General features: G+C 44.1%; 2 pseudogenes; both read right to left on the bottom strand.

Moving 5' to 3' along the window:
- Positions 1–19,951, bottom strand: part of LOC134395708 (zinc finger protein 845-like) — a 29,242-nt pseudogene extending 9,291 nt beyond the window's left edge.
- Positions 19,952–24,554: 4,603 nt separating this feature from the next.
- LOC134395709 (zinc finger protein OZF-like) lies at positions 24,555–26,581 on the bottom strand (annotated as a pseudogene).
- Between the last annotated feature and the right edge of the window lie 1,256 nt (positions 26,582–27,837).

Here is a 27,837-nt window from a genome sequence, read left to right on the forward strand (position 1 = left end):
CCTCCTTTGGCAGGGGCTCACGGAGAAGGGCCCCTGTAGATGATCTTAAGGTCCGGGTAGGTACATATGGGAGAAGGCGTTCCTTCAGATAACCTGGCCCCAAACCGTTTAGGGCTTTAAATGTCAATACCAGCACTTTGAATTGGGCCCGGACCTGGACTGGCAGCCAATGAAGTTGTAAAAGGACTGGCGTAATGTGATCTCGCCGGCCAGTCCCTGTTAATAACCTTGCTGCCCTGTTTTGCACCAGTTGAAGTTTCCGGACCGTTTTCAAAGGCAGCCCCACGTATAACGCATTGCAGTAATCCAAACGAGAGGTTATCAGAGCATGGATAACTGTAGCTAAGCTATCTCTGTCCAGATAAGGGCGCAGCTGGTATATCAGCCTGAGCTGATAAAAGGTGCTCTTTGCCACTGAGTTCACCTGTGCCTCAAGTGACAGTTCTGGATCCAAGAGCACCCCCAAACTACGGACCCGATCCTTTAGGGGGAGTGCAACCCCGTCCAGGACAGGGCAAACATCACCTCGCCGGACAGAAGAACCACCCGCTAACAGTACCTCCGTCTTGTCTGGATTGAGTTTCAGTTAATAATTAAACTATGTGCTGCCACCATCTTCCTGAGCAAAAGGAAGCCCAGGAGAGTGAACTAGAAACAAAGTCTGCGGGTGGGTCCGGAAACGCTCCTCCGTTTTTAGGGGGGGGGGGTTGTGAACACAATTTCTTGCCGGCCATGTGACATGCTTCAAAACAAACAAAGAGGGTGTCCAATGTCAGTCCTGCACAGAGTAGAACCATTGACATCGATGAGACTTAAGTGAGTCGTGATTAAATAAATGTTAATGCGGCTTCTCTATGTATGACTCAGATTGGATACTGGCCGAGGTGAAGGCCTTCTGTTGCTGTCATCTTCATGTCCTGTGAACGACAGGGAGCCAGGCAGAGTGGATGAGGGGAGCCACAGTGGGCAGCAGGGAGCCTGCAGGGGTGTAGAGTGAAGCCTGAAAAATGGGGTTTAAAACCCACAAGCAGGGCATGGTGCAAAAGCACCCTCCCACCCATATTCCCCAGCAACTGGGGCACACAGGCTTACTGGTACTGTAGGGTGCACATAGCCATTAGGACTACTAGCTATTGATAGCCTTCTCCTTCAGGATTTAATCCAACTCCCTTTTAAAGCCATCTGAATTGGTGGCCCAGTGAAAACCCAGTTTGATCAAGTTCTGGAGCACAGAACTTGGGCTCCGGTCACAGATTTACTCTATTCAGTAAAACTTCGGAGAAATCAGGCTGACTGCCATCGCTCGCCATCTGGGTAAGGCACCAGGATTTAGTCAAACGTGGAAGCCCTTCTTTTCACAAAACTTAAGAATTTATTAGAAGCAACCTAATCATCAGGGCTGTGCACGGACCCCCTGAACCACTTCGTGGCCTGATCTGGAACTTCTGGACTGGGCCCGAAACGCTTTGGGTCAATCCACCTGTCCCCCCCTCCACAGAGCGAGATCCGTTGTGGGGGGATTGAGATTTTGCTCCCCCATTCCCTACTTACTTGCCTCTGTGGTGGATGGTGGAGGTAGGTAAATGGGGAAGGGGGGACAAAATGGGGGCCAAGAAGCCAAACTCCCCCTACCCCCTTACCTGTGTCCATCGCGGTCCATCATGGGCTTTAATTGAGGCCCCGATTTCAGGCTGGAAGAGGAGACTGCAGCCTCTTCTGGCTTGAAGCCAGGGCCTCAATTGAAGCCCGCAACAGACAAAGGTAAGCCCCCCTCCCCCCTGCCGACTTAATTGGCTCCATCACCGGCGCCACACAGACAGTTGAGTCCCCCTCCCCCACCCCACTTACCTGCGTCCGGAGCTCCGGATCGAGGCGAACTGCTTTGCCTCGAACTACAGCCCCCCAAACCCTATCCGTCTCCGCCTTTGTCAGAAGTGAATCAGGCCGCTCCGCTATTGCCTCTACAAACTGAAGCGAAGTGGAGCACAGCCCTAATAACCATTAACACACTGTGAGTCTCCTTACCGTGCCATCCGCTGTTTGACACACAAGCTCTAAATGCAACAGCCGATAAAATCAAATGGACTGAAGATACAGCACAAATTTTTGACCAACTTACGCCAACTACCCGTATCACAGATATCACCAACAAGATAATTTCCAGCAAGTCCCCAGATCAGTGCAACACAGCTTATGAGGAGCTAATTGACGTTTTCCATAGTGTTGCTTGGGTAAACGTCTTAGGCCACTCCTGAAATGCTGTTCAATGTCACAGGCTGCCCAACTCCCTGCTCCTTACAGCCATTCTGTCCAGCATCGCCTTGTCTTCCTTATCTTCCCCAAATCCCTCAAAAACCTTCCTCCTTTCCTTTTTCTCCCTCCTCCTCTTCTCCTCCACTCTCCCCTGCTCGTCTTCTAACTGCCACACCCTTCTATTCCCCTCCTTCCATTACCATGACAACCCATGTCCAAACAGCCTGGGACACAGCATCAAAAACCCCAGAAGAGAAGCCTCAACTCTCCCGAGACTTCCGTCGAGGCCCAACTTATCCTGGATGTCTCACAAGATTTGAGACTCTTGGGAAAGTTGGGGTGGGGGCTGCGGACGAACCAAACAGAAAAGACCCAGCTATCGGCGGCAGCAGCAGCTGTAGCCAAGCCAAGGGACAGCAGCTCTTGCACAGGGATGGTGAGTCTGTGGAGGAGGCGAAGGAAGAAGAAGGAGGAGGAGGAGGAGGAGGAGGAGGAGGAGGAGGAGGAGGAGGAGGAGGTGGTCCCAGCGGTAACAGAGGAGCAGCAGTGGCAATACTGGCAGTGGAACGCGGAACAGAAGCAGTGGCGAAGGAGAAGCAGCAGCGAAGGAGAAGGAGGAGACCCGAGGAGAACTGGTGGCGGCAGCAGAGAAGCGAGGGGAGGGGGAGGAGGAAGAAGCCGGAGGCAGTGCACAAAGGGTGCCTTGCCCTTGCCAGGGTGCCCCCCCTTTTTTCTGAGGCACACACATGGGGATTTGACTGCCCAGTCCATCGCTTTGTTTCGATGCAGCATGTGGCACATGCCGCTTGCCCGGGCTCGCTCCCTGCTCAGGCTTCCAGCACCTACTTTTCCAACCATGGTGCATGCCACACACGGCTTGCCACAGCTTGCTCCTACCCAGGACTTCAGCCAGCGCAGCCCACACTACCCTCCCTGTCCCGCCGGCAGCCGCACTGCACACGTGGCTTGATTGGTTCGGCTGCCCTGGCTGCTCCCATCTTGGCCAGCAGTGAGTGCAGGCCTCGTTTCCAGCGCCGCACATGCATGGCTGTATCTGCACCCCCCTTTTTTGCAAGTGGCTGCATACCACCCATGCTCCCAGGTGGTCTCCCCTTGTTTTCATCCAAGATGCGTGTGGCCTTAGTCGGATGCTCAGTCTTGCACCCATGCAGCACAAGAGGCCCTAGTGGAGGGGGATGCAAAGTGCAGCTGTGGTTGAGCTAACTGCGGCTGCCAAGAATTCAGGTTCATGGCAAACATTCCTCTTCTGCTTTCAATAAAGCCTGATTTGGTTCATCATACTGAGAGGGCAAAAGCAATAAGATCCACTGAAAAATACACCTGGGCACATTGAGATGAAGAGCCTCAAAACTTGTACAACAACTAAAATAAATGTGAATTCCTGATACATTGAATGTCTCACTTGTTCTTCATTACAGTTATTTTAATATTAACATATTATGTTCAGTACGTTTGTCTTATTTATTTATTAATTTATTTATTACATTTTTATACCGCCCAATAGCCGAAGCTCTCTGGGCGGTTCACAAAAACTAAAACCATAATAAATCACTTGTTGGTGAAGTGTAGAATTAGACATGTGACTAAGGCCACACCCCCTTGGGGGCCGGTCATCTCACGATGGTTCCAGCTTGGGGGCTGGGCACGTCTCCTTGAGGGTGGCCATATTGTCCCACTTTTCGGTTTCCAAAATATGGTCAGCCCAGCCATCACCTCATCTTGTGGAAGTCAATTCCATTGTTTAACTCTGTGCTGTGCAAAGAAGTCCTTCCTTTCATCCGTGCTGAATCTCCCATGAATCAGCTTCATCGGATGATCCCTCTGGGTTCTGGGATTATGAGAGGGGGAGAAAAATGTTTCCCTATCTGCATTCTCCACTCCTTTGTTGTATAAACCACCACTTGACCATGGATACTCTTTTCCTCCATCACAGGTAATAAGCCCTGATAGAATTCCTCCATTAACTTGTCTCATTCTCCATTTTAACTGAGCACATCCTGCACTTGTACACAGCCCACATGCCCCTCTCATGAGGCTGCAATTCAATTGCTTAAAAGAAATAGCAGCACTCTTAACATAATAAGCTCTTGTGTACTTTTTAATAGAATACATTATGTTTTTGTTGGCTCAAAATGCTTAACCACTGTGGCTTAATGTGTCATCTGAACAGAGTCGAAGTCTAGTTAGGTTAGCAAGATGCTTTTATCCCTGGTTGTTCCATTAGCACAATGCTCGTTAAAGGTGTTGGATTTTGGATTGGATTTAGTTGTTGTTTTTTTACTATTTTACAAGTGCCTGGTGGCACGAAGAAAAGTGAAGCAATTGGAAGTGTGTGTTTTCTAAATGTTGAAGTTACAGATGGACAATTATTGTATTATTGGCATGAGATGCTTTGCAATTAATCAATTAGTGATTTTATCATTGCACAAATTTACTCTATATAAGTAGCTGTGTTTTGTATGCTCTTCATTACTTCATCTTCATTTTACTCATTTGTATTGCTGTTGTAAAATTATTATGATCGTATCTGAGTATGTTGCTGTAACTTTACTTCTGTGCAAGTAAAGAGTCTGTTTTTAACTTAAACAAAGATTCTTTGAGCCTTTTTGAGTCTTTGCAGTGTTCTGGCTGGGAGACGTTTCCCACTCTGCTATAAACTCTAAAAGAAACGTTTAGAACGTCCAACAAACGGTTTGCGTGGAAAGAGCCAAAAGGTGAGCGGGGACATTCTTTTGCCCATTTCCCCTTCCATGCGGTGACCAGGGTGTTGCCAGCCCACGGCATCACTCGTTCCAGGTTGGGAAGGCGCTTCTTATGGAGGCTTAGCTTTAACACACGGACAATCCAGGCCAAGTGTCTCACAATGTTTGATGTGGCCAACTCACTCAGAGGAAAACGGTAGTCGAAATTTTCAACCTGTGACCATTTTTGTTTAAAAGGAGAAATACAGACTATAACAGATAAAATACAAACACACCTTTATTTATAATCAAACAAATTAAAAGTTACATAAGCTGTCTAAAAAACAGCAACAGGTACTCTACCAGGTTTCCAGTTCAACTCTATAATGGAGAAAAAACAGAAGCCGTTCCAACATTTCGCTTTTTCCTCTCTCTGGGTGAGTTCAAAATCCCCCAACGTTTCCATTTAAACCTCTGTAGCTTGGCCCAGTTCTCAGAATTCTCACCACCATCTCAGCATTCCTTGGTGTGGCTGCTGCCACGGAAACGCTGCCATGTCAAAACAAGATGGCTGGCATTTCTCCAGCTGGGGGAAGGGTTATTTTCTCAAGTTTCTCCCAAAGCCAAATTTCATAAAATGATACAGTACTATTAATATACTAAAAATATTCAGATAAAACATGGAATTAATACCATCAATGAACCATATACATAGAATATTAAGCTTTAAAAACAATCCCTGATAAAATGCCTAAAACAGCCAATGAGCCATTAAGCCTGAGGGAGGGAATCCTACATGCCGCCACCACTAAAAAGGCCCTGCTTCATGCAGATACCTTCCAAGATGTAAAGCAACAACACCCAAATTGAAATCCCAGATGATAAACTCTTTATATTTGAAGGTTCTAAAAGGGATGGGTCCTCTTTGATGAGAAAGAATGTGTTTGCAGAGACTGAAACTTACCACATTCCACATAAGGGATGTCTCTCCTGTGCACAATCTCAAGTTCACGGGGGCTTGATTCATCATCCAAACAACCCCTACAGTGTGATCATTAATGTGACTTTTCCTCTGCACGGATACCAAGATGTTCCGTAAAGTTTTCTGTACAAGTGAATATATATTTTTACGTGTTTATATGGAGACTTCCCTGGGTGCATTCTCTAAACACATTCATAAGGCATATCCTTCCATGAAATTTTCTTAAGAATATGGAAGTACAATTAAGGTATTAAAAGCTTAATCTCACTAAAACGTACTATTAAAAAAGCACATGAAACGGAGGTTGGGTGATCCATGTATCACATCTACTCAAAAGACCCTGTTTCATGGAATTCCTTTCGAGATGCGAACGACCACCATAAACATGGTTCTAACTGATAACGAACTAATATTGAGAAGATCAGATGAGAAAGCATTTGGATTCTTTCATGTAAAGTGTGTGGAAGGTCTGAACATTCTACCACGTTCCAAGGAGACAGAGTGTGTGCGTTCTCATGTTCATGAAGACTGGACGCAACATCAAAAATTAGAAGTACAGTGGGTGCATTTTTACGGCCTCCAGTTTATGAAAACCTTTGTTATGTACGGTAAGGTTTGCTATACAAGTCAACCTTTTCTCACACCTTGAGCAATTCTAGAGAGTCTCCTGTTTATGAATGCTCTGATGGTTAATAAGTTGGGACTTGTGACGGAATGCTTTTGTGCATGAAGAGCATAGAAAAGGTTTCTCTCCAGTATGGATTCTTTTCTGCACATTAAGGTTGTTGCTTTGACTGATGCCCTTTCCACAGTCTTTGCATTGAAAGGGTTTCTCGCCTGTGTGAATTCGTCAATGTCTCTTAAGGGATGAGATCAGGCTGAAGGTCTTTCCACATTTTTTACACTAAAAATGTTTCTTCCCTGAGTGAGTTTTTTGATGTCTCTTAAGGGATGAGCTGTGATTGAAGCCTTTTCCACACTCTTCACATTTAAAGGGTTTCTCCTCTGTATGGCACCTGTGATGTTCTTTAAGGTGTGGTTTACGGTTGAAGCTTTTTTCGCATTGTTCACATTTATAGGGTTTCTCCCCTGTATGGCACAAGCGATGTTGCTTAAGGGTTGATCTATGACGGAAACACTGTCCACATTGTTCACATTTATAGGGTTTCTCCCCTGTATGGCACCTGCGATGTTGCTTAAGGGTTGATCTTTGACGGAAACACTGTCCACATTGTTCACATTTATAGGGTTTCTCCCCTGTATGGCACCTGCGATGGTGCTTAAGGGTTGATCTTTGACTGAAACACTTTCCACATTGTTCACATTTATAAGGTTTCTCCCCTGTATGGCACATCTGATGTTGTTTAAGGTGTGATTTTTGGTTGAAGCCTTTTCCACACACTTCACATTTATAGGGTTTCTCCCTGTGTGAATTCGTTTATGTCTTCTAAGGTTTGCATTTTGACTGAAGCTTTTCCCACATTCTTTGCATTTAAAGGGTTTCTCCATTCTATGGTACAGTTTATGTACGATAAGGTTTAATCTTTGAGTGAACCTCTTTCCACATTCTGTACAATTGTGCAGTTTCCCCCCTATGTGAATGCGCTGATGTATTTTAAGGACTGAATCCCATCTGAAACTCTTTCCACACACCAAACATTTATGTATCTTTCCCCTGGCATCAAGTCTTGGATGTTTCATCGATTTTTTGCTCAGAGGGTCACCTTTCACAGGCTCTGAGCTTTGGCTGGGTTTCTCCCCTGTGTGAATTCTCAAATGAGCATCAAGGCACTTTCTGGGTCTCTTTGTTTTCTGCTTTCCTGGTTCCAGGGAGACCCCACTCACAGAGGGAACAGATTTATCCTTCCTTCCCTGCGTACTGTTTTCTGCCTGCTTCCTTTTTTGAGGCTGATTGCAGACCTCCTCACTTCTAGTTCTTCTTGGTGGTGGTCCTCTATGTTGTTTTCCCTCATCCTCACTCACCTGGACATCCTCTGATGGAATCAATAAGAGAAAACAGAGTTGAGAAGCTGGTGAATAAATTATAGGGTAAATGCATCTTAATTTTTAAGTTATCTGTTGGCAGCAATGAGGTTTTTCATAGAATCACAGAAGCAGCGTTGGAAGGGGCCTACAAGGCCATCGAGTCCAACCACCTGTTCAATGCAGGAATCCACCCTAAAGCATCCCCGACAGATACTTGTCCAGCTGCCTCTTGAAGACCTCTAGTGTGGGAGAGCCCACAACCTCCCTAGGTAACTGATTCCATTGTCGCACTGCTCTAACAGTCAGGAAGTTTTTCCTGATGTCCAGTTGGAATCTGGCTTCCTTTAACTTGAGTCCATTATTCCGTGTCCTGCACTACACTTTTGTTTGTTTAGGTAAATTTTCCCAAGCAAACATGAACAAAAAAATCTGAACAATTTCCTGAATTTATGGGGAAAGCCCCCTACTCAGATTGCAAATGGAAGCCCAGCAGATGTGTGAAGGCCAGATTTCCCCACAACGGCCCACCCCATTCACCATTAGCTTTTCTTTCAATGCTGCCTCCCAATCTGTTTCCATTTGAAGCTGGCCAAACAGGGTCTCTTGAATCAGTGTCTGCTCATCTGCCAGATGGGTAAAGCAACATCTTGGTTTCCTAATTCAATCAATCTTTTACAGCACAAAACAGGAATCCACACATTAAAGAAAATTCCAAAGCCTTACGATTTAGATACAACATTATTCTGGGGCCATTAGTGTGGATGGGAAATTTTGCCCTTTCCGGAAGCCCCGGAAAGAGACCACCCACCCACCCACCCACCCACGCGCTATGCTGATCAGGACCTTAAAGTTCCTCTTAATCTTGCATGAAGACAGCCTTTAAGGCTGCAAAATGTGATTTCCGGATGTGCCAGGAGAATTGCGCACTTTCTGGAGGCCCTGGAAAGCAGGCATTGCCTTTCCCTGACACATCAATCGGGCCTTTGAGGCCCCAATTGGAGCAGGGGAGCATAAATGCCATTTCCCCAAGGTTAAGAACATCGGAAGACACGAGGTTGCACCAGAGAAAATAGATGAATACATTAAAAAGCAAAAATTACCCAAAATTACAGAAGAACAGAAACAAATCATGAATAGATCTATAACAGTAACAGAAATGGTTGAGGCATTTAGAAAAATTAAACTGGGAAAATCTCTGGGCACAGATGGTTTTTCAGGCGTGTATTACAAAAACTTTGAAAAGGAGTTGTTACAACCGCTACAACTCCATCCTGGATACTGGGAAGATACCAGATAATTGGAAAATGGCATATATAACATTAATACCAAAAGAAGGACAAGATCCTACTTTGACTAAAAATTACAGACCAATCTCATTATTGAACAATGATTATAAATTATTCACAACAATACTGGCAGAAAGATATTAAAAAGTTCTACAAGAGATAATTCATGAAGATCAGGGTGGCTTTCTACCAAAGAGACAATTAAAAGACAATGTTAGAACCATCTTAAATATTGTGGAATACCTAGATAAACATCCAGAGAAACATGCTGCCTTGATTTTTCTTGATGCAGAGAAGGCATTCGATAATGTTAACTGGAACTTTATTTTCAAAATTTTAGAAGAAATGTGTTTTGGAGATAACTTCATGAAATGGGTTAAATCAATTTATTCTTCACAAAAGGCACAAATATTCATTAATGGGGAACTATCAAAACCATGTGAAGTACAGAGAGGAACAAGGCAAGGTTGCCCATCGTCACCCCTGTTATTTATCTTAGTTTTGGAAATATTGAACAGGGCTATAAGACAAGATAAAAAAATGGAGGGATAAAGATTAAAAAAGAATCATATAAATTGAGAGTGTTCGCAGATGATCTGGTACTTACTAGGCATGTGCTCTGCTCTGATTAGAACCGGAGAATCAGAAGCGAATTGGTCTGCTCCGCCTTGTCCAGAGGCGGAGTAGAAGCGGACCGCGGACCCCTAGAAACAAGGTGAAGAGAAGCGCCCATTTTCGGAGCGATCCTCTTTCCGCGGACCGAACCGATCGCCATTTTGAAACATTTCGCCCATAGGATTGCATTGCGGAAAAGAAAAGGGGATAACTGTTTTGTTTTTGAAGCTATCTTTCTGAAAATTCTTGTGCTTAGAGAGTCATGGCTGGGGGACATTTTGAACCTACTCTCAGCTCTCTGTGTGGTGTGGTTCGTGTGCTAGAATGTTTTAAAAAGTAGGGTAAAAGCGGAGGAAAAGATTACGTTTTTTCGATTGCTGAGGGGCAGAGTCAACTCCCGGTCATGATCACATGATCCCAAAGTTGGAGGAGGCGATAGGCAAAATGGGTAACTTAGGATTATGGGAAACTTCTCTTTCTACTCTGAACTGAGTTTTCCCAGTGTTTTTTTAAAAAAGTAGCTCCACCAAATGCACAAACACAACCTGAAATCATACTAACAGATAGGAAAACACACAGCAGTGCTACCCACCCTAACTTTGGGGAACAACTGAATACATGTGGTGCAAGGGGATGAGCTCCCCTAGGGCATGTGGACGTGCCCTCACTCTCCTGGACTTGGAGGGCCATCAGAGCCCTCCAAAGAGTGGAGCAATGCCTATCATGAGTTGAAGTGAGTGTTTGCTTCTTAAAAGACTGGTACCTACACAAGACCAGTCAAATGGCTGATGCTTCCCGGTTTGGGCACATCCACCACCACCCCATTACTGGTAAAAGACAGATATAGCCTTTTAAAAAAGTTCTTCTTGTTGTTTATTCAGCAACACTGCTGCTTTTAATTCCACCCCTCCTTTGTTTATTTATTTATTCCATTTTATATGCATTACTGGCTTATCCTTGGCTCACTTCCTTATGCCCCCAGAAATGTCTGCTGCCTGCCTGCCTTCCCTCCTTCCTCCCCTGCCCGCCTCGCAGGGATGTTGTGTGTGTCTGGCTTTGACTCAGGGGAGAAGTCCTTCCTGCGCTCAATTAGACTTTTGGAAGTTCCAAATCAATTTTTCAAGTGTGGAAGACGATTCATATTTAGGTTGATCTCTCTACTCCCCAATTCATGGCATGTTGGGATTTCCTTTGAAATGGCCCCATTGAGCTGTCTGCAGGTTTAAGCTCTGCCAAAAATCAGGGGATGATGGGATTGCCTTGTACCTTGGCATGATTGTGGGTCTAGATGGCATCTGTGAGTGTGCCCACTTCCCTTTTTTTATCTGTCCAAATGTCAGAGAACAGTCCATGTCTGCAAATGGGGTGCCCGATTTTCATAAATTCCCCCAAAATCAGGGGATGATGGGACTGCCTTGAGTCTTGGCATGCGTGTGTATCCCTGGATAAGCTATCATGGTGCTGAGTTTGAGGTTTTTAACATGCAAATTGACGGAGCTATTGAAAGGGGTGTGAATGGGGTGCCCGATTTTCATAAATTCCCCCAAAATCAGGGAATGATGGGACTGCCTTGAGCCTTGGTATGCCTTTGTATCCCTGGATAAGCTATCATGGTGGTGAATTAGAGGTTTTTAACATGCAAATTGATGGAGCTATCAAAAGGGGTGTGAATGGGGTGCCCGATTTTCATAAATTCCCCCAAAATCAGGGGATGATGGGACTCTCTTGAGTCTTGGCATGCTTGTGTATCCCTGGATAAGCTATCATGGTGGTGAGTTTGAGGTTTTTAACATGCAAATTGACGGAGCTATTGAAAGGGGTGTGAATGGGGTGCCCGATTTTCATAAATTCCCCCAAAATCAGGGAATGATGGGACTGCCTTGAGCCTTGGCATGCCTTTGTATCCCTGGATAAGCTATCATGGTGGCGAATTAGAGGTTTTTAACATGCAAATTGATGGAGCTATCAAAAGGGGTGTGAATGGGGTGCCCGATTTTCATAAATTCCCCCAAAATCAGGGGATGATGGGACAGTCTTGAGTCTTGGCATGCTTGTGTATCCCTGGATAAGCTATCATGGTGGTGAGTTTGAGGTTTTTAACGTGCAAATTGACGGAGCTATCGAAAGGGGTGTGAATGGGGTGCCCGATTTTCATAAGTTCCCAAAAAATCAGGGGATGATGGGATTGCCTTGAGTCTTGGCATGCGTGTGTATACATCCATGAGGTGTCATGGTGCCAAACTTGAGGTTTCTAACTTTAACAGAAAAAAAGTTGTATACTTTTTTAGCTTAATGCAAGCCTATGGGGGGGAAGCAGAGCTCCGATCCGGATCCGGAGCTCCGCAGCGGAGCGGAGCGGACATAGGCGGAGTGGGGGCGGGGCGGAATGGCCCGATCTGCAAATCGTGGATATGGAAGAGAAGCGGAGCGGGGGTCTGTGCACACCCCTAGTACTTACCCTAGAAGACCCATTAAAGGGAATAGAAGTTCTGATGCATAAACTAAAAGAATTTGGTGTAGTAGCAGGCTTTAAGGTTAACAAACAGAAGACAAAGATCTTAACAAAAAATTTGAACTCCCAAGACCAATAAAAACTAATATAAAAAACAGGGTTTAAGATTGAAAAGAAGGTAAAGTACTTAAGAATAACGTTAACAAATAAAAATTGTATGTTGCTCTATAATAATTATTTTAAAGTGTGGAATGAAATCAATAAAGATTTAATTAAATGGGATAAAATACAACTATCAATGCTGGGAAGAATTGCCACTATCAAGATGAATGTGTTACCAAGAATGTTGTTCTTGTTTCAGACAATACCTGTAGTGAATTCGGAGTTACCATTTAAACAATGGGAGAAGGACATATCCCATTTTATATGGAAAGCAAAAAAAACCAACCCCAGAATTAAATATAAAGTATTACAGGATGCAAAAGAAAGGGGGGGTCTAGGTTTACCAAATCTAAAATTATACTTTGCTGCATGTGGCTTGGTATGGATGAAAGACTGGATACTGTTGAAAAACAAAAGGCTATTGGATTCAGAGGGACATGACTTGAGATTTGGGTGGCATGGTTATATATGGTATGAGAAAGTTAAAGTTAATGTAGAGTTCAACAACCATTATATACGGCGTGCTATCCTGAAAATATGGAATAAATATAAGCCCAGATTATGTTAAAAAACACCATTATGGATATCAGTGCAGGAAGCATACCAAAGAAGGGAGAGGACAGGCAGTTACAATTGGTGGACATACCGTGATATTTTAGAACAATGGCAAGGGGATTATCAATTGAAGTCAAGAGGACAAAAGAAGGGTACCCCTGTCAATGGTTTGAATATATGCAAATGTCAGAAAGGTTTAAAATTGATTAAAAAAAAGTCTGTGGTTTTGAAACAACAAAGTCAGAATTTGAAAGGGCATTATGTACGAACGACGAACATGTTATTGCTAAAATTTATAAACTCTTATTGAGGTTTGAGATGGAGGAAGAACAAGTGAAAGAATGTTTGATAAAATGGGGCCAAAATATGGGACATAGGGAAAATATGTGGATAAGAGGGCTAAAATTTACTTTAAGTACCAATCTTAAAGAATTTTTTTACAAAATGATGTATAGGTGGCATATGCCACCAGCAAAATTGGCCAAAATGTATAAAGGGGAATCAGGATTGTGCTGGAAATCCGAAGAGCAGGAAGGGACATTCTACCATGCATGGTGGACCTGCAAAATAGCAAAGTCTTTCTGGATACAAATTCATTCTGTAATCCAAAAAATCCTAAAAATCAATATCCAATTGAAACCAGAATACTTTCTTTTGGGATTTATGGATGAGCAGATGAAGAAGAATCATGGGACTATATTCTTATGTATGATGACAGCTGCAAGACTGATATATGCACAAAGATGGAAGGGCAAAATAGTGCCCACAACAGAGGAATGGCCAATGAAGATGTTTGAGCTAGCAGAGATGGTGAAACTCACGGCAACAATGAGAGAAAAATCGACTGTAAGATTTATAACTGAATGGGAACCTTTTGTAAACTTTATGAAGGGACGAGAAAAAAATGACTTGTGTATCTGTGGATTCAACCAATAGTGTAGAAAATGTGGAGAGAGAAATTAGAGATTTGGATTTGACAGTGATAAAGAAAAACAATAATAATGACAACATTATTATATATTTTTGCTGAGGAGACTATTGGAAGAACATTTTATTTGGTGTTTTGTTTGTTTGTTTGATTTTGTTTTGTCTTATTTTTGTGGATGTATTTGTTTTGTTAGTGTTTTTTATTTACAGATGTTTGGAAATAATAAAAAAAGATTAAACCAGAAGTGCCCTGCTGGATCAGACCGAGGGTCCATCTAGTCCAGCACAGTGTTTACACAGTGGCCAACCAGCCATTGGCCAGGGACCAACAAGGCAGGACATGGTACAACAGCACCCTCCCACCCATGTTCCCCAGCAACTGGTTGGGGACATAGTATATTTTCCTCTCCACTCTAGTGGAGGCCACCACCACAACACTACAGCCAGTGTGGTGTAGTGGCTAAAGTGTTGGACTGGGAGTCCGGAGATCCTACTGGGTGACTTTGCGCAAGTCACAGACACTCAGCCCAACCTACCTCACAGGGTCGTGGTTGTGAGGATAAAATGGAGGAGGAGGATTAAGTATGCCACCTTGGGTTCTTTGGAGGGAAAAACGCACAATATAAATGCAAAAATAATATGAGATGTCCCCACTCTTGGGGAAATTGCATTTCTCCGCCCCCCCCTCCACCAATGGGGAGCTTAAAGGACCATTTAATAAAGCCTTTAAGGGCTCCATTGATGCAGGGGGTGGGAAAGAAAAAGGCCATTTCACCAAAGGCTGCATTAATTGCATGTTTTCTCCCTCCACTCTGGACCAGACAGCTTGGACTATGGTGCAGTACATAAATGTAATAAATAATAAAAATAGCATATTTCCCACCACTGTGTGAATGGTGGCTGAAATTAATGCAGCTGGGAGGGGGGAAGGGGAAAGGCCAAGGTCAGTGCAGACTGGCGCCCGACTGCTCTCAGAAGGCTCCAGAGCACTCAGGCAGGGGTCAGTCCAAGCATCTGCCTGGGCCCATGAAGGCCCATGGTTTGTAGCCCTGTCCAAGGGTTGTCTGGTAGACAACTGAACAAACCCTGGTTTGTGCTCTCATTCCTGGCTTGGTTGTTTCCCTCTTCATTTGCCCACTTTGTCCCTGTGTACCAAATCCTCCTGCAAGACTGTTGTATTGGCATGTAGAGTGGCTGGGGATTTTGTTTGTTTTTATGACTCTTGCCCACCACTTTGTAGCCTAGCAAAATAGTCCATGAAGAACCCCCCAATGTTGTGTGTTCTCATCACTAATTCTTTAATCTAAACCAGTGGTCCTGAACTGTTCCAGCTCCAATACGCACCTTGGACTCCCAACATGGAACCCACTTTCACAATTTCCTCCATGCCCAACATGGCGGCAACAGCTTTGCTATAACCCATCTGGACTGATCTCATAAACCACTTTTGGGTCATGACCCACCAGTTGAAGACCACTCATCTAAACTACTTTTCTCCTCACATGGAGTTCCTGGCCACTGCTCGTTCCTGGAAACCTACTCCAGGAACAAGCAGCTCTTCTTGATCCTCTCAGAATGCAGGACACGGAATAACAGGCTCAAGTTACAGGAAGCCAGATTCCAGCTTGACATCAGGAAAAACATCCTGACTGTTAGAGTAGTACGACAATGGAATCAGTTACATAGGGAGGTTGTGGGCTCTCCCACACTAGAGGCCGTCAAGAGGCAGCTGGACAACCATCTGTCAGGGATGCTTTAGGGTGGATTCGTGCATTGAGCAGGGGGTTGGACTAGATGGCCTTGTAGCTTCCAACTCTGCTATTCTATAATTCTATGATCCTAGGGATTGAGCAGCATACTCTGACTCCCTGTGATGGTTCATCAGGAATGGCTGAAGGATGACCTACTCTAGGAGACCTCATTGCAGCTATTTCACACCACCACTCACACTCAACTGAGGCAGTTGTGCTTCCAATAGAATTCTAGATGTGCTACCCTATATTTCTCCCCATCTTCTCTTATCATCAACTATTTACTGGAGAAGTAAGAGAACCCCAGCAGCAGAGATAAAGTTGGTAGTATTATATTATTATATTACATTATAGTATATTATAGTTGGAGGCAATTTTCGGTGCTGTACTATGTATTTGAAAAAGTTAGTAGAAGTCAAATTAGGCAACTTTACCTAACTGCTCTTGGGGATTAATCCTCTGAGAATGATGTTGCAGCTCCACACGGGATAACATCTTCTTCCTCCTGCAAATAGCTTTGACTCTGGGTTGACTGTGGCCTTCCGCTTCCTCCGTTGGGTGGATTTCCTGCTGACTTTCTGCTCTTTCCAAACTTGCTGAGGCAGCTTCCAGTCCCCCACATGGGGAAAGGTTCTCTCGTACTCCCGACACCGATGACTCTCGTGGCCCCTCCTGTCCTTGTTCTTCTGCCTTCTTTTCCTCCCCATCGTCTCTGTTCATCGACTCTTCGTCAGCTGGAGAAAAAAGAGAATCCCAAGGAACTGATACCCCGGACTAGAGAAATCTGGGGGATGAAAAACAGGGGAGGGAGTCAATAAAGTAGGGTGGTCTTATGGGAAAGAGGACAGCGCTCCTTTTAAAAAAATCTTTTTTTTCCCCAAACACTAGTAAATGAAAGCCACTACAGAGCGAAATATAATACATATAGGTAGACTCATACTCACACACACACAGGCAGAAAACAAACAAAGCAAAGCAACAACAACAACAAAAAAAACAGAAAAAAACAGAAAAATAAAATGTTTTCTAATACTCTCCCCAACAAAGGTATGTGACAATATTGGTGTTTTTTCTTACTCTATCACTATCAAATCCAAATCATTAATTACTCTTTTAACATTTTCTACAATACTGGTTGAACCCATTTAGATTTCATTTCCATTTGTAGGGTGACCCTATGGAAAGGAGGACAAGGCTCCTGTATCTTTAACAGTTGTACAGAAAAGGGAATTACAGCAGGTGTCATTTGTATATATGAAGAACCTGCTGAAATTCCCTCTTCACCACAACTGTTAAAGCTGCAGGAGCCCTGCCTAGTATGACCGGATAAAGCTCCACTTTAGGGCCAAGCCAGATGTTCCCTAAGGTGACTATCTGACCTCCCTGTAAGCACTGCCAGCCCCAATTCAATTAGAGATGTGTTCCTTATTTTTATAATAACCATCACCCCAATGTGGGGGGAATAAATTTTGGTAAAATAATAAGTGAAGGGAAAGCTTAAATCCCACCCCCTCCTGAACGTCCATGTTTCTAACCCAACTTAGGGCTGTGTGGGCTTACACAAGGGTAAGTAAAATACTTAGGAGATAGTTTCAGTTTGTTTTTAAAGAACCTGGAGAAAGGAACACCCCTAACACACCTGCAAACGTGGGCCAGACCTATACCAAGCAGGACACAACACTTTGAAAACAGTTTGAAAACTGTATATGGAGTGTTTCCTGGCCCCAACAGTTGCCACTACTATTTTAAAGCAGTACTGTAGATCTTGCCATGGAAAAAAATAAGTTCCTGTCACCTCTCATGCTGCCATGGGAGTGGTGACTCCTCCTGTAGTTCCTTGCCTTGCTGGTCATCTTCCTCCCTTCTAACCAGGGAGTTCCCTAATTCTGCTTTGTTTTACTTAAGAGAGGCACAATCTTCCTTGAACTCACCAATATCTCCCCAAAAGCCAAGGAAGGTCTACAGCCAAGGACGGAGCCACAACCAGGAACAAACCAGCAAACACCCCAGGTGAGGAAGAACATCTGCAACAGAGCAGCCAGTGAGTTAAATTCCAAATAAACAAACCTGGGTGGAAAGGCCCAACCCTGAAGTTCTCTTCTGGATATTCAGACTGGGTTGTTGGCTGAGTTCTTGCTGGATACAAAGAGGGATTTATAGTTTTCCTCCTTCCTTCCAATCCTCACTTCTCACTTCAATGTCTTTGCTGATTTAAATGGGACCAGGTGTTGGTCATTTCTACAGTGAAATGGAAAGGTCTACTGTACCTGGGACTAACTTTGGCTGCTATCCATAAGAAGTGCCCTCCTGCACCAGACCAAGGGTCCATCTAGTCCAGCACTCTGTTCACAACGTGGGCAGCCAGCCATCGGCCAGGGATGAACAAGCAGGACATGGTGCAACAGCACCCTCCCACCCATGTTCCCCAGCAACTGGTGCACACAGGCTTATTGCCTTGAATACTGGAGATAGCACACAACCATCAGGGCTAGTAGCCATGGATAGCCTTTGCCTCCTGGAATTTATCCAGCCCCCTTTTGAAGCCATCCAGATTGGTGGCTATCATTACATCTTGTGGCAGTGAGTTCCATAATTTAACAATGTGCTGCCACCATCTTTGCGAGCAACAAGAAGCCTGGGGGAGTGAACTAGAAAGGAAGTCTCCGGGTGGGTCCGTGAAAGCTCCTGGCAACAGCAGAGAAGCGACAGAGGGGGAGAACTGGTGGAGGAGCAGTAGAGGAGGAGGACACAGAAGCAGCTGCAGAGGCAGTGAAGCAGCAGTGGAGAAGGAGGCGGAGACAAGCACCACAGCCCATGGGTGAAGGAGTTTGTGAGGAGGAGGAGGAGGAGGAGGAGGCTGAGCCAGTCAGTGTGCCCCCCCTTTTTTAGAGCTGTGGCACACACATGGGGATTTGACTGCCCAGTCCATCTTTTTGCTTAGATCCAGCACGTGGCAGATGCCACTTGCCTGAGCTTGCTCCTACCCAGGCCTTCAGCCAGCGCAGCCCACACTACCCTCCTTTTCCAGCCGGCAGCCGCACCGCGCACGCGGCTTGATTGATTCAGCTGCCCTGGCAGCTCCCATCTGGGCCAACAGTCAGTGCAGCCATAGTTTTGAGTGCCGCACATGCGTGGCTGTATCTGCCCTCTCTTTTTCAAGTGGCTGCACTCCACCCATGCTCCCAGGTGGTCTCCCCTTTTTTCATCCAATGTGGGTGTGGCCTTAGTTGGCTGCTGAGTCTTGCACCCATGCAGCACTCCTACCCAGAACAAGAGGCCCCGTTGGTGGAGGTAAAAGAAGGGTTTTGTTTGAGTTAAATTCCAAAAAACATTTCCCCAGAACAGACACCAAAGTGTTCCATAAGGTTTTCTGTACAAATGAATATATGTTTTACATGTTTATATGGAGACTTCCCCGTGTGCATTCTCTAAACTGCAGTAAGTTCCGGATTCTAAACGCATCTCTACATATTCTTAAGGCATATCCTTCCATAAAATTTTCTTAAGACAATGGAAGTACAATTAAGCTATTAAAAGCTTGTTCTCACTAAAACGTACTATTAATTTAGCCAATGAGATGGTTGGATGATCCATGTATCACATCCACTCAAAAGACCCTGTTTCATGGAATTCCTTCCGAGATGCAAAAGACCATCATAAACATGGTCCTAACTGATAACGAACTAATATTGTGAAGATCAGATGAGAAAGCATTTGGATTCTATCATGTAAAATGTGTGGAAGTTCTGAACATTCTACCACGTTCCAAGTAGATAGTGTGTGTGCATTCTCATGTGCATGAATGTTGGACTCAAAATCAAAATTAGAAGTACAGTGGCTGCATTTTATGGCCTTCTGTTTATGAACATCTTTTTATGTATAGTAAGGTTTGCTATGCAAGTCAACCTTTTCTCACACCCTGAGCAATTCTAGAGAGTCTCCTGTTTATGAATGCTTTGATGTTTAATAAGTTTGGACTTGTAACGGAATGTTTTTGTGTACCAAGAGCATTGAAAAGGTTTCTCTCCAGTACTGATTCTTTTATGTGCATTAAGGTTCTTGCTTTGACTGAAGCCCTTCCCACATTCTTCACATGTATGGGATGTCTCCCCTGTGTGAATTCTTTCATGTCTTCTAAGGTTTGCATTATGACTGAAGCTGTCCCCACATTCCTTACACATATAGGGTTTCCCTCCTGTGTGAATTTGTTGATGTATGGTAAGCTGGACTCTCTGACTGAAGCTTTTCCCACATTCTTTGCATTTAAAGGGTTTCTCCATTCTATAGTACATTTTATGTACGATAAGGTTTAATTTTTGAATGAACCTCTTTCCACATTCTGTACAGTTATGCAGTTTCTCCCCTGAGTGAATTCCCTGATATATTTTAAGGACTGAATCACATCTGAAACTCTTTCCACACTCCAAACATTTATGTGTTTTTCCCCTGGCATTGAACCATGGATGTTTCATCGTTTTTTTCCTCAGAGGGTCGCTTTTCACAGACGCTGAGCTTTGGCTGGGTTTCTCCCCTGTGGGGATTCTCAAGTGAGCATCAAGGCACTTTCTGGATCTCTTTGTTTTCTGTTTTCCTGGTTCAAGGGAGACCCCACTCACAGAGGGAACGGATTTATCCTTCCTTCCCTGCATACTGTTTCCTGCCTGCTTCCTTTTTTGAGGCTGTTTGCAGACCTCCTCACTTCTAGTTCTTCTTGGTGGTGGTCCTCTATGTTGTCTTCCAACATTCTCACTCTCCTGTACATCCTCTGATGGAATCAATAGAAGAAAACAGAATTGAGAAGCTTGGGGATAAATTATAGGAAAAATGCATCTCAATTTTTAAGTTATCTTTCCTTCCTTCCTCCCTGATCCATTTAGGGATGTCAGAGGAATCCATCCAGGGGATCCGGCCTGCCCTTGGGCAGATCCTCCTCCACCCTTTGCACTCTGCCTTGCTTGTTTGTCCATGATCTGGCTTAACTTGACCAGAGTGAGTTGGGACAGCTCTCAGACCTCCACTTCCTCATGCTCGTCTTGCCAGTGCTACGGACACCAGTGAGGAGACCATGAGGGTTAGCGTTTGGTGGGCCACAGGGTTGGAGCTGAGAGGGAAGCACCTTGGTTCTCCCCCCTGACCTCACCTTGTCACAGCTACTGCCAAGCAAATGCGCCTCCCTCTGACAGTGCCCATTAGAGGGGAGGGACAGTTGCTTGGTGTTGTCAGGAATGAGGTTTTTGTTTGTGTAGGTAAATTTACCCAAGCAAACAAATAAACAAAAACCTGACCAATTTCCTGGATTTCTGGGGAAAGCCCCCAACTCAGATCGCAAATGCAAGAGAACCCCAGCAGAAGAGAAAGAGGTGCAGCTAGTAGTATTATATTATATTATATTATATTATATTGAGATTTAGAGATAATTTTAGGTGCTGTATTGTGTATTTTAAACATCAGTAGAAGTCGAATCAGGTAGCCTTATCTAATACCTCTTGGGGATTAATCCTGTGAGAATAATGTTGCAGCTCCATATGGGTTAAAACCTTCCTTCTCCTGCGAATAGGTCTGACTGTGGGTTGTCTGGGGCCCATGCCTACATCCCCAGAAGGACCGGGGTCTTCTGCTTCCTCTGTTGGGATGGTCTCCTGCTGACCTTCTGCTCTTTCCAAACCTGCTGAGGTTCTCCTGTCCCTCCCATTCTTGGTCTCCCGCCTTACTTTCCTCCCCATCATCTCTGTTCATCCATTCTTGCTCTGCTAGAGAAAAGAGAATCCCAAGGAACTTATTCCTTGGGCTAGAAATACAGTTTCCCTGTTCATAATGGAGAAAAAACAGCAGCTAGTCCAACATTTCGCTTCTTCCTCTCTCCTCTGGGTGAGTTTAAAATCCCCAAACGTTACCATTTAAACCTCTGTAACTTGGCCCAGTTCTCAGAATTCTCACCACCATCTCAGCATTCCTTGGTGTGGCTGCTGCCACAAGAACTCTGCCATGTCAAAACAAGATGGCTGGCATTTCTCCAACTGGGTGGCAAAGTTCTGATTCTAGAGTGCCTCCCAAAGAAAAAGTTCATAAAATGGTACCATACGATTAATATCCTAAAAACATTCAGATAAAACATGCAATTAATACCATCAATGCAGACACTGAAACGTACCACATTCCACATGTGGGATGTCTCTCCTGTGCACTTTCTCAAGTTCAGGGAGCTTGATTCTTCAACCAAACAACCCCTATAGTGTGAGCATTTATGTGACATTTATGTGACATTCCCCTGAACAGACACCAAGATGTACCGTAAGGATTTCTGTGAAGTGAATATATATTTTTACGTGTTTATATGGAGACTTCCCAGTGTGCATTCTCTGAACTGCAGTAAGTTCCGAACTCTGAATGCATCTCTACACATACATGAGCTATATCCTACTATTTAATTTTCTTAAAACAATAAAAGTACAATTAAGGTATTAAAAACTTAATTTCACTAAAACATACTATTAATATAGCCAATAAAATGGAAGTTGGGTGACCTGTACATCATATCCACTCAAAAGACCCTGTTTCATGGAATTCCTTCCAAGATGCAAAAGGCCACCATAAACAGGGTTCTAACTGATAATGAACTAATCTTGTGATGATCAGATGAGAAAGCATTTGGATTCTTTCCTGTAAAGTGTGTGGAAGATATGAACATTCAACCACGTTCCAAAGAGATAGTGTGTGTGTGCATTCTCATGTGGATGGATTCAACATGAAAATTAGAAGTACAGTGGGGGCATTTTCATGTCCCCCTGTTCCTGAACATCTTTGTTATGTACGGTAAGGTTTGCTATGCAAGTCAGCACTGGCAGTGGAACGCGGAAGAGAAGCGATGGCAAAGGAGAAGCAGCAGCAAAGGAGGAGACCCAAGGAGAACGGGTGGCAGCAGCAGAGAAGCGACAGAGGAGGAGAAGTGGTGGAGGAGCAGTAGAGAAGAAGGAGGAGGAGGAGGTGGAGGAGGACACAAACACCACAGTCCATGGGCGAAGGAGAGGGGGAGGGGGAGGAGGAAGAAGCCGGAGGCAGTGCACAAAGGTTGCCTTGCCCCTGGCCGGGCGCCCTCCTTTTTTCTGAGTTGTGGCACGCAGCCCAGTCCATCGCTTTGTTTAGATGCAGCACGTGGCACAGGCCGCTTGCCTGGGCTTGCTCCCTGCTCAGGCCTGCAGCACCCGCTCTTCCAACCGTGGTGCATGCCACACACGGCTTGCCTCAGCTTGCTCCTACCAAGGTCTTCAGCTAGCGCAGCCCACACTACCCTCCTTGTCCAGCCGGCAGCCGCACTGCACACACGGCTTGATTTATTCAGCTGCCCTGACAGCTCCCGTCTGGGCCAACAGTGAGTGCAGCCCTAGTTTCGAGTGCCGCACGTGTGTGGCTCTATCTGCCCAATCGTTATCAAGTGGCTGCACTCCACCCATGTCCCTGGTGGTCTCCCCTTGTTTTCATCCAACGTGGGTGTGGCGTTAGTCGGATGCTCAGTCTTGCGCCCACGCAGCACAAGAGGCCCTGGTGGAGGGGAGAAGAGACGGATTTTATTTGGGGGTTTTGTCTCACAATGTGTGACGTGGCCAACTCACACTGCGGGAAACGGTAGTCTAAATTTTCAACCTGTGACCATTTTTGTTTAAAAGTAGCAACAAAGACTATAACAAATAAAATACAAACACAGATTTATTACTAATCAAACAAATTAAAAATTACATAGCCTGTCTAAAAAACAGCAACAGGTACTCTACCAGGTTTCCAGTTCAATTCCATAATGGAGAAAAAACAGAAGCTGCTGCAACATTTCGCTTCTTCCTCTCTCCTCTGGGTGACTTCAAAATCCCGAACGTTTCCATTTAAACCTGTATAGCTTGGCCCAATTCTCAGAATTCTCACCACCATCTCAGCATTCCTTGGTGTGGCTGCTGCCATGGGAATGCCGCTATGTCAAAACAAGATGGCTGGCATTTCTTCAGCTGGGGGGGGGGGGGGAGTTATTTCCTCAGGTTTCTCCCAAAGCCAAATTTCATAAAATGATACAATACTATTAATATACTAAAAACATTCAGATAAAACATGCAATTAATACCATCAATGAACCACATACATAGAATATTAAGCTGTAAAAATCATCCCCCAAAAAATGTCTAATACAGCCAATGAGTCATTCACCATGAGAGAGGGAATCCTACATGCTGCCACCACTAAAAAGGCCCTGCTTCATGCAGATACCTTCCAAAATTTAAAGCAACAACACACAAATCAAAATACCAGCTGATCAACACTTTATATTTGGAGATTCTAACAGGAATGTGTCCTCTTTGATGAGAAAGAATGTGTTTGCAGAGACTGAAACTTACCACATTCCACATAAGGGATGTCTCTCCTGTGCACAATCTCAAGTTCACAGGGGCTTGATTCATCATCCAAACAACCCCTACACTGTGATCATTTATGTGACTTTTCCTCTGTATGGATACCAAGATGTTCCTTAAACTTTTCTGTACAAGTGAATATATATTTTTACATGTTTATATGGAGACTTCCCTGTGTGCATTCTCTAAACTGCAGTAAGTTCCGAACTCTGAACGCATCTCTACACATTCACAAGGCATATCCTCCCATGAAATTTTCTTAAGAATATGGAAGTACAATTAAGGTATTAAAAGCTTAATCTAACTAAAATGTACATTTAATAAAGCACATGAAACGGAGGTTGGGTGATCCATGTATCACAACCACTCAAAAGACCCTGTTACATGGAATTCCTTCTGAGATGCAAAAGACCACTTGTTTATAAAAACCTTTGTTATGTACGGTAAGGTTTACGATACAAGTCAACCTTTTCTCACACCCTGAGCAATTCTAGAGAGTCTCCTGTTTATGAACTCTCTGATGGTTAATAACTTGGGACTTGGGATGGAATGCTTTTGTGCACGAAGAGCATTGAAAACATTTCTCTCCAGTATGGATTTTTTTGTGCACATTAAGGTTGTTGCTTTGACTGATGTCCTTTCCACAGTCTTTGCATTGAAAGGGTTTCTCACCTGTGTGAATTCCTCAATGTCTCTTAAGGGATAAGATCAGACTGTAGGTTTTTCCACATTCTTTACACTAAAAATCTTTCTTCCCAGAGTGATTTTGTTGATGTCTCTTAAGGTTTGATTTACGGTTGAAGCTTTTTTCGCATTGTTCACATTTATAGGGTTTCTCCCCTGTATGGCACCTGTGATGTTTTTTAAGGTCTGATTTATGATTGAAGCTTTTTTCGCATTGTTCACATTTATAGGGTTTCTCCCCTGTATGGCACATGCGATGTTGCTTCAGGGTTGATCTATGACTGAAACACTTTTCACATTGTTCACATTTATAGGGTTTCTCCCCTGTATGGCACCTCTGATGTTGTTTAAGGTGTGATTTACGGTTGAAGCTTTTTTCGCATTGTTCACATTTATAGGGTTTCTCCCCTGTATGGCACCTGCGATGTTGCTTAAGGGCTGATCTTTGACGGAAACACTTTCCACATTGTTCACATTTATACGGTTTCTCCCCTGTGTGAATTCGTTTATGTCTTTTAAGGTTTGCATTTTGACTGAAGTTTTTCCCACATTCCTTACACGTGTAGGGTTTCTCTCCTGTGTGAATTCGTTGATGTATGGTAAGGTATACTTTCTGCCTGAAGCTTTTCCCACATTCTTTGCATTTAAAGCGTTTCTCGATTCTATGGTACACTTTATGTACAATAAGGTCTAATCTTCGAGTGAAGCTCTTTCCACATTCTGTACAATTATGCAGTTTCCCCCCGAAGTGAATTCGCTGATGTATTTTAAGGACTGAATCCGATCTGAAACTCTTTCCACACACCAAACATTTATGCGTCTTTCCCCTGGCATCACGCCTTGGATGTTTCATCGATTTTTTGCTTAGAGGGTCACTTTTCACAGGCTCTGAGCTTTGGCTGGGTTCCTTCACCGTGCGGATTCTCAAAGCAGCATCAAGGCACTTTTTGGGTCTCTTTGTTTTCTGTTTTCCTTGTTCAAGGGAGACCCCACTCACAGAGGGAACGGATTTATCCTTCCTTCCCTGCGTACTGTTTCCTGACTGCTTCCTTTTTTGAGGCTGATTGCAGACCTCCTCACTTCTAGTTCTTCTTGGTGGAGGTTCTCTATGTTGTTTTCCCTCATCCTCACTCACCTGTACTTCCTCTGATGGAATCAATAAGAGAAAACAGAGTTGAGAAGCTGGGGGATCAATTATAGGGTAAATGCACCTCATTTTTTAAGTTATCTGTTGGCAGAAATGAGGTTTTTGCTTGTTTAGGTAAATTTACCCAAGCAAACACGAACAAAAAAACCTGAACGATTTCCTGGGTTTCTGGGGAAAGCCCCCAACGCAGATTGCAAATGAAAGCCCAGCGGATGTGCAAAGGCCAGATTTCTCTTATTATCAACTATTTACTGGAGAAGTAAGAGAACCACAGCAGCAGAGATAAAGCTGGTAGAATTATATTATATTTTATTATATTATATTATATATCTGGAGACAATTTTGGGTGCTGTACTATGTATTTGAAAAAGTCAGTAGAAGTCAAATTAGGTAACTTTACCTAACAGCTCTTGGGGATTAATCCTCTGAGAATAACACTGCAGCTCCTCACGGGATAACATCTTCTTCCTCCTGCGAATAGCTTTGACTCCGGGTTGACTGTGGCCTTCCGCTTCCTCCGTTGGGTGGGTTTCCTGCCGACGTTCTGCTCTTTCCAAGGTTGCTGAGGCAGCTTCCGGTCCCCCACTTGGGGAAAGGTTCTCTCGTACTCCCGACACCGATGACTCTCGTGGCCCCTCCTGTCCTTGTTCTTCTGCCTTATTTTCCTCCCCATCATCTCTGTTCATCTACTCTTCGTCAGCTGGAGAAACAAGAGAATCCCAAGGAACTGATACCCTGGACTAGAGAAACGTGGGAAACGAAAAACAGGGGAGGGAGTCAATAAAGTAGGATGATCCTATGGAAAAGAGGACAGGGCTCCTTTTTAAAAAATCCTTTTTTATTTTTCCAAACACCAATAAATGAAAGACATTACAGAGCAAAATATAATACATATAGGTAGACAGACAGACAGACAGACAGACAGACAGACAGACAGACAGACACACACACACACACACACACACACACACATGCATTAACCAAACAAAGCAAATCAAACAACAACAACAGAAAACACACACAAAAATAAAATATTTTCCATTATTCTCCCCAGCAAAGGTATGTGACAATACTGGGTTTTTTCTTACTCTATCACTATCAAATCCAAATCGCTAATTACTCTTTTAACGTTTTCTACATTACTGGTTGAACCTATATATGGATTTCATTTCCATTCGTAGGGTGATCAAATGAAAAGGGGGACGGGGCTCCTGTATCTTTAACAGTTGTACAGAAAAGGGAATTTCAGCAGGTGTCATTTGTATATATGCAAAGCCAGGTGAAATTCCCTCTTCACCACAACTGTTCAAGCTGCAGGAGCCCTGCCTAGTATGACCAGATCCTTTCTCTTCTCAGGAGACAGGAGAAAACTCCACTTTAGGGCCAAGCCAGATGTTCCTAAAGGTGACTACCTGACCCCCTGTAAGCACTCCTAGCTGCAATTCAGAGATGTGTTCTTTATTTTTATAATAACCATCATCCCAATGCGGGGGGAATAAATTTTGGTTAAATAATAAGTGAAGGGAAAGCTTAAATCCCACCCCTTCCTAAACAGCCATGTTTCTAACCCAACTTAGGGCTGCGTGGGTTTACAGAGGGGTAGGTAAAATACTTAGGAGATTGTTTCAGTTTGTTTTTAAAGAACCTGGTGAAGGGAACACCCCTAACACATCTGCAAATGTGGACCAGACCTGTACCAAGCAGGACACGACACTTTGAAAATGGTTTGAAAACTGTATATGGAGCGTTTCCTGGGCCCCAACAGTTGCCACTACTCTTTTAAAGCAGTAGTGTAGATCCTGCCATGGAAAAAAATAAGCTCCTTTCACCTCTTGTGCTGCCATGGGAGTGGTGACTCCTCCTGCCTAGTATGACCAGATACAAAAGAGGGAAGGGCTACTGCAGCTTTAACAGTTGTGATGATGAGGGAATTTCACCTGGC

This window comes from Elgaria multicarinata, chromosome 3 (assembly GCF_023053635.1).
Source record: "Elgaria multicarinata webbii isolate HBS135686 ecotype San Diego chromosome 3, rElgMul1.1.pri, whole genome shotgun sequence".
Classification (NCBI taxonomy): domain Eukaryota; kingdom Metazoa; phylum Chordata; class Lepidosauria; order Squamata; family Anguidae; genus Elgaria; species Elgaria multicarinata.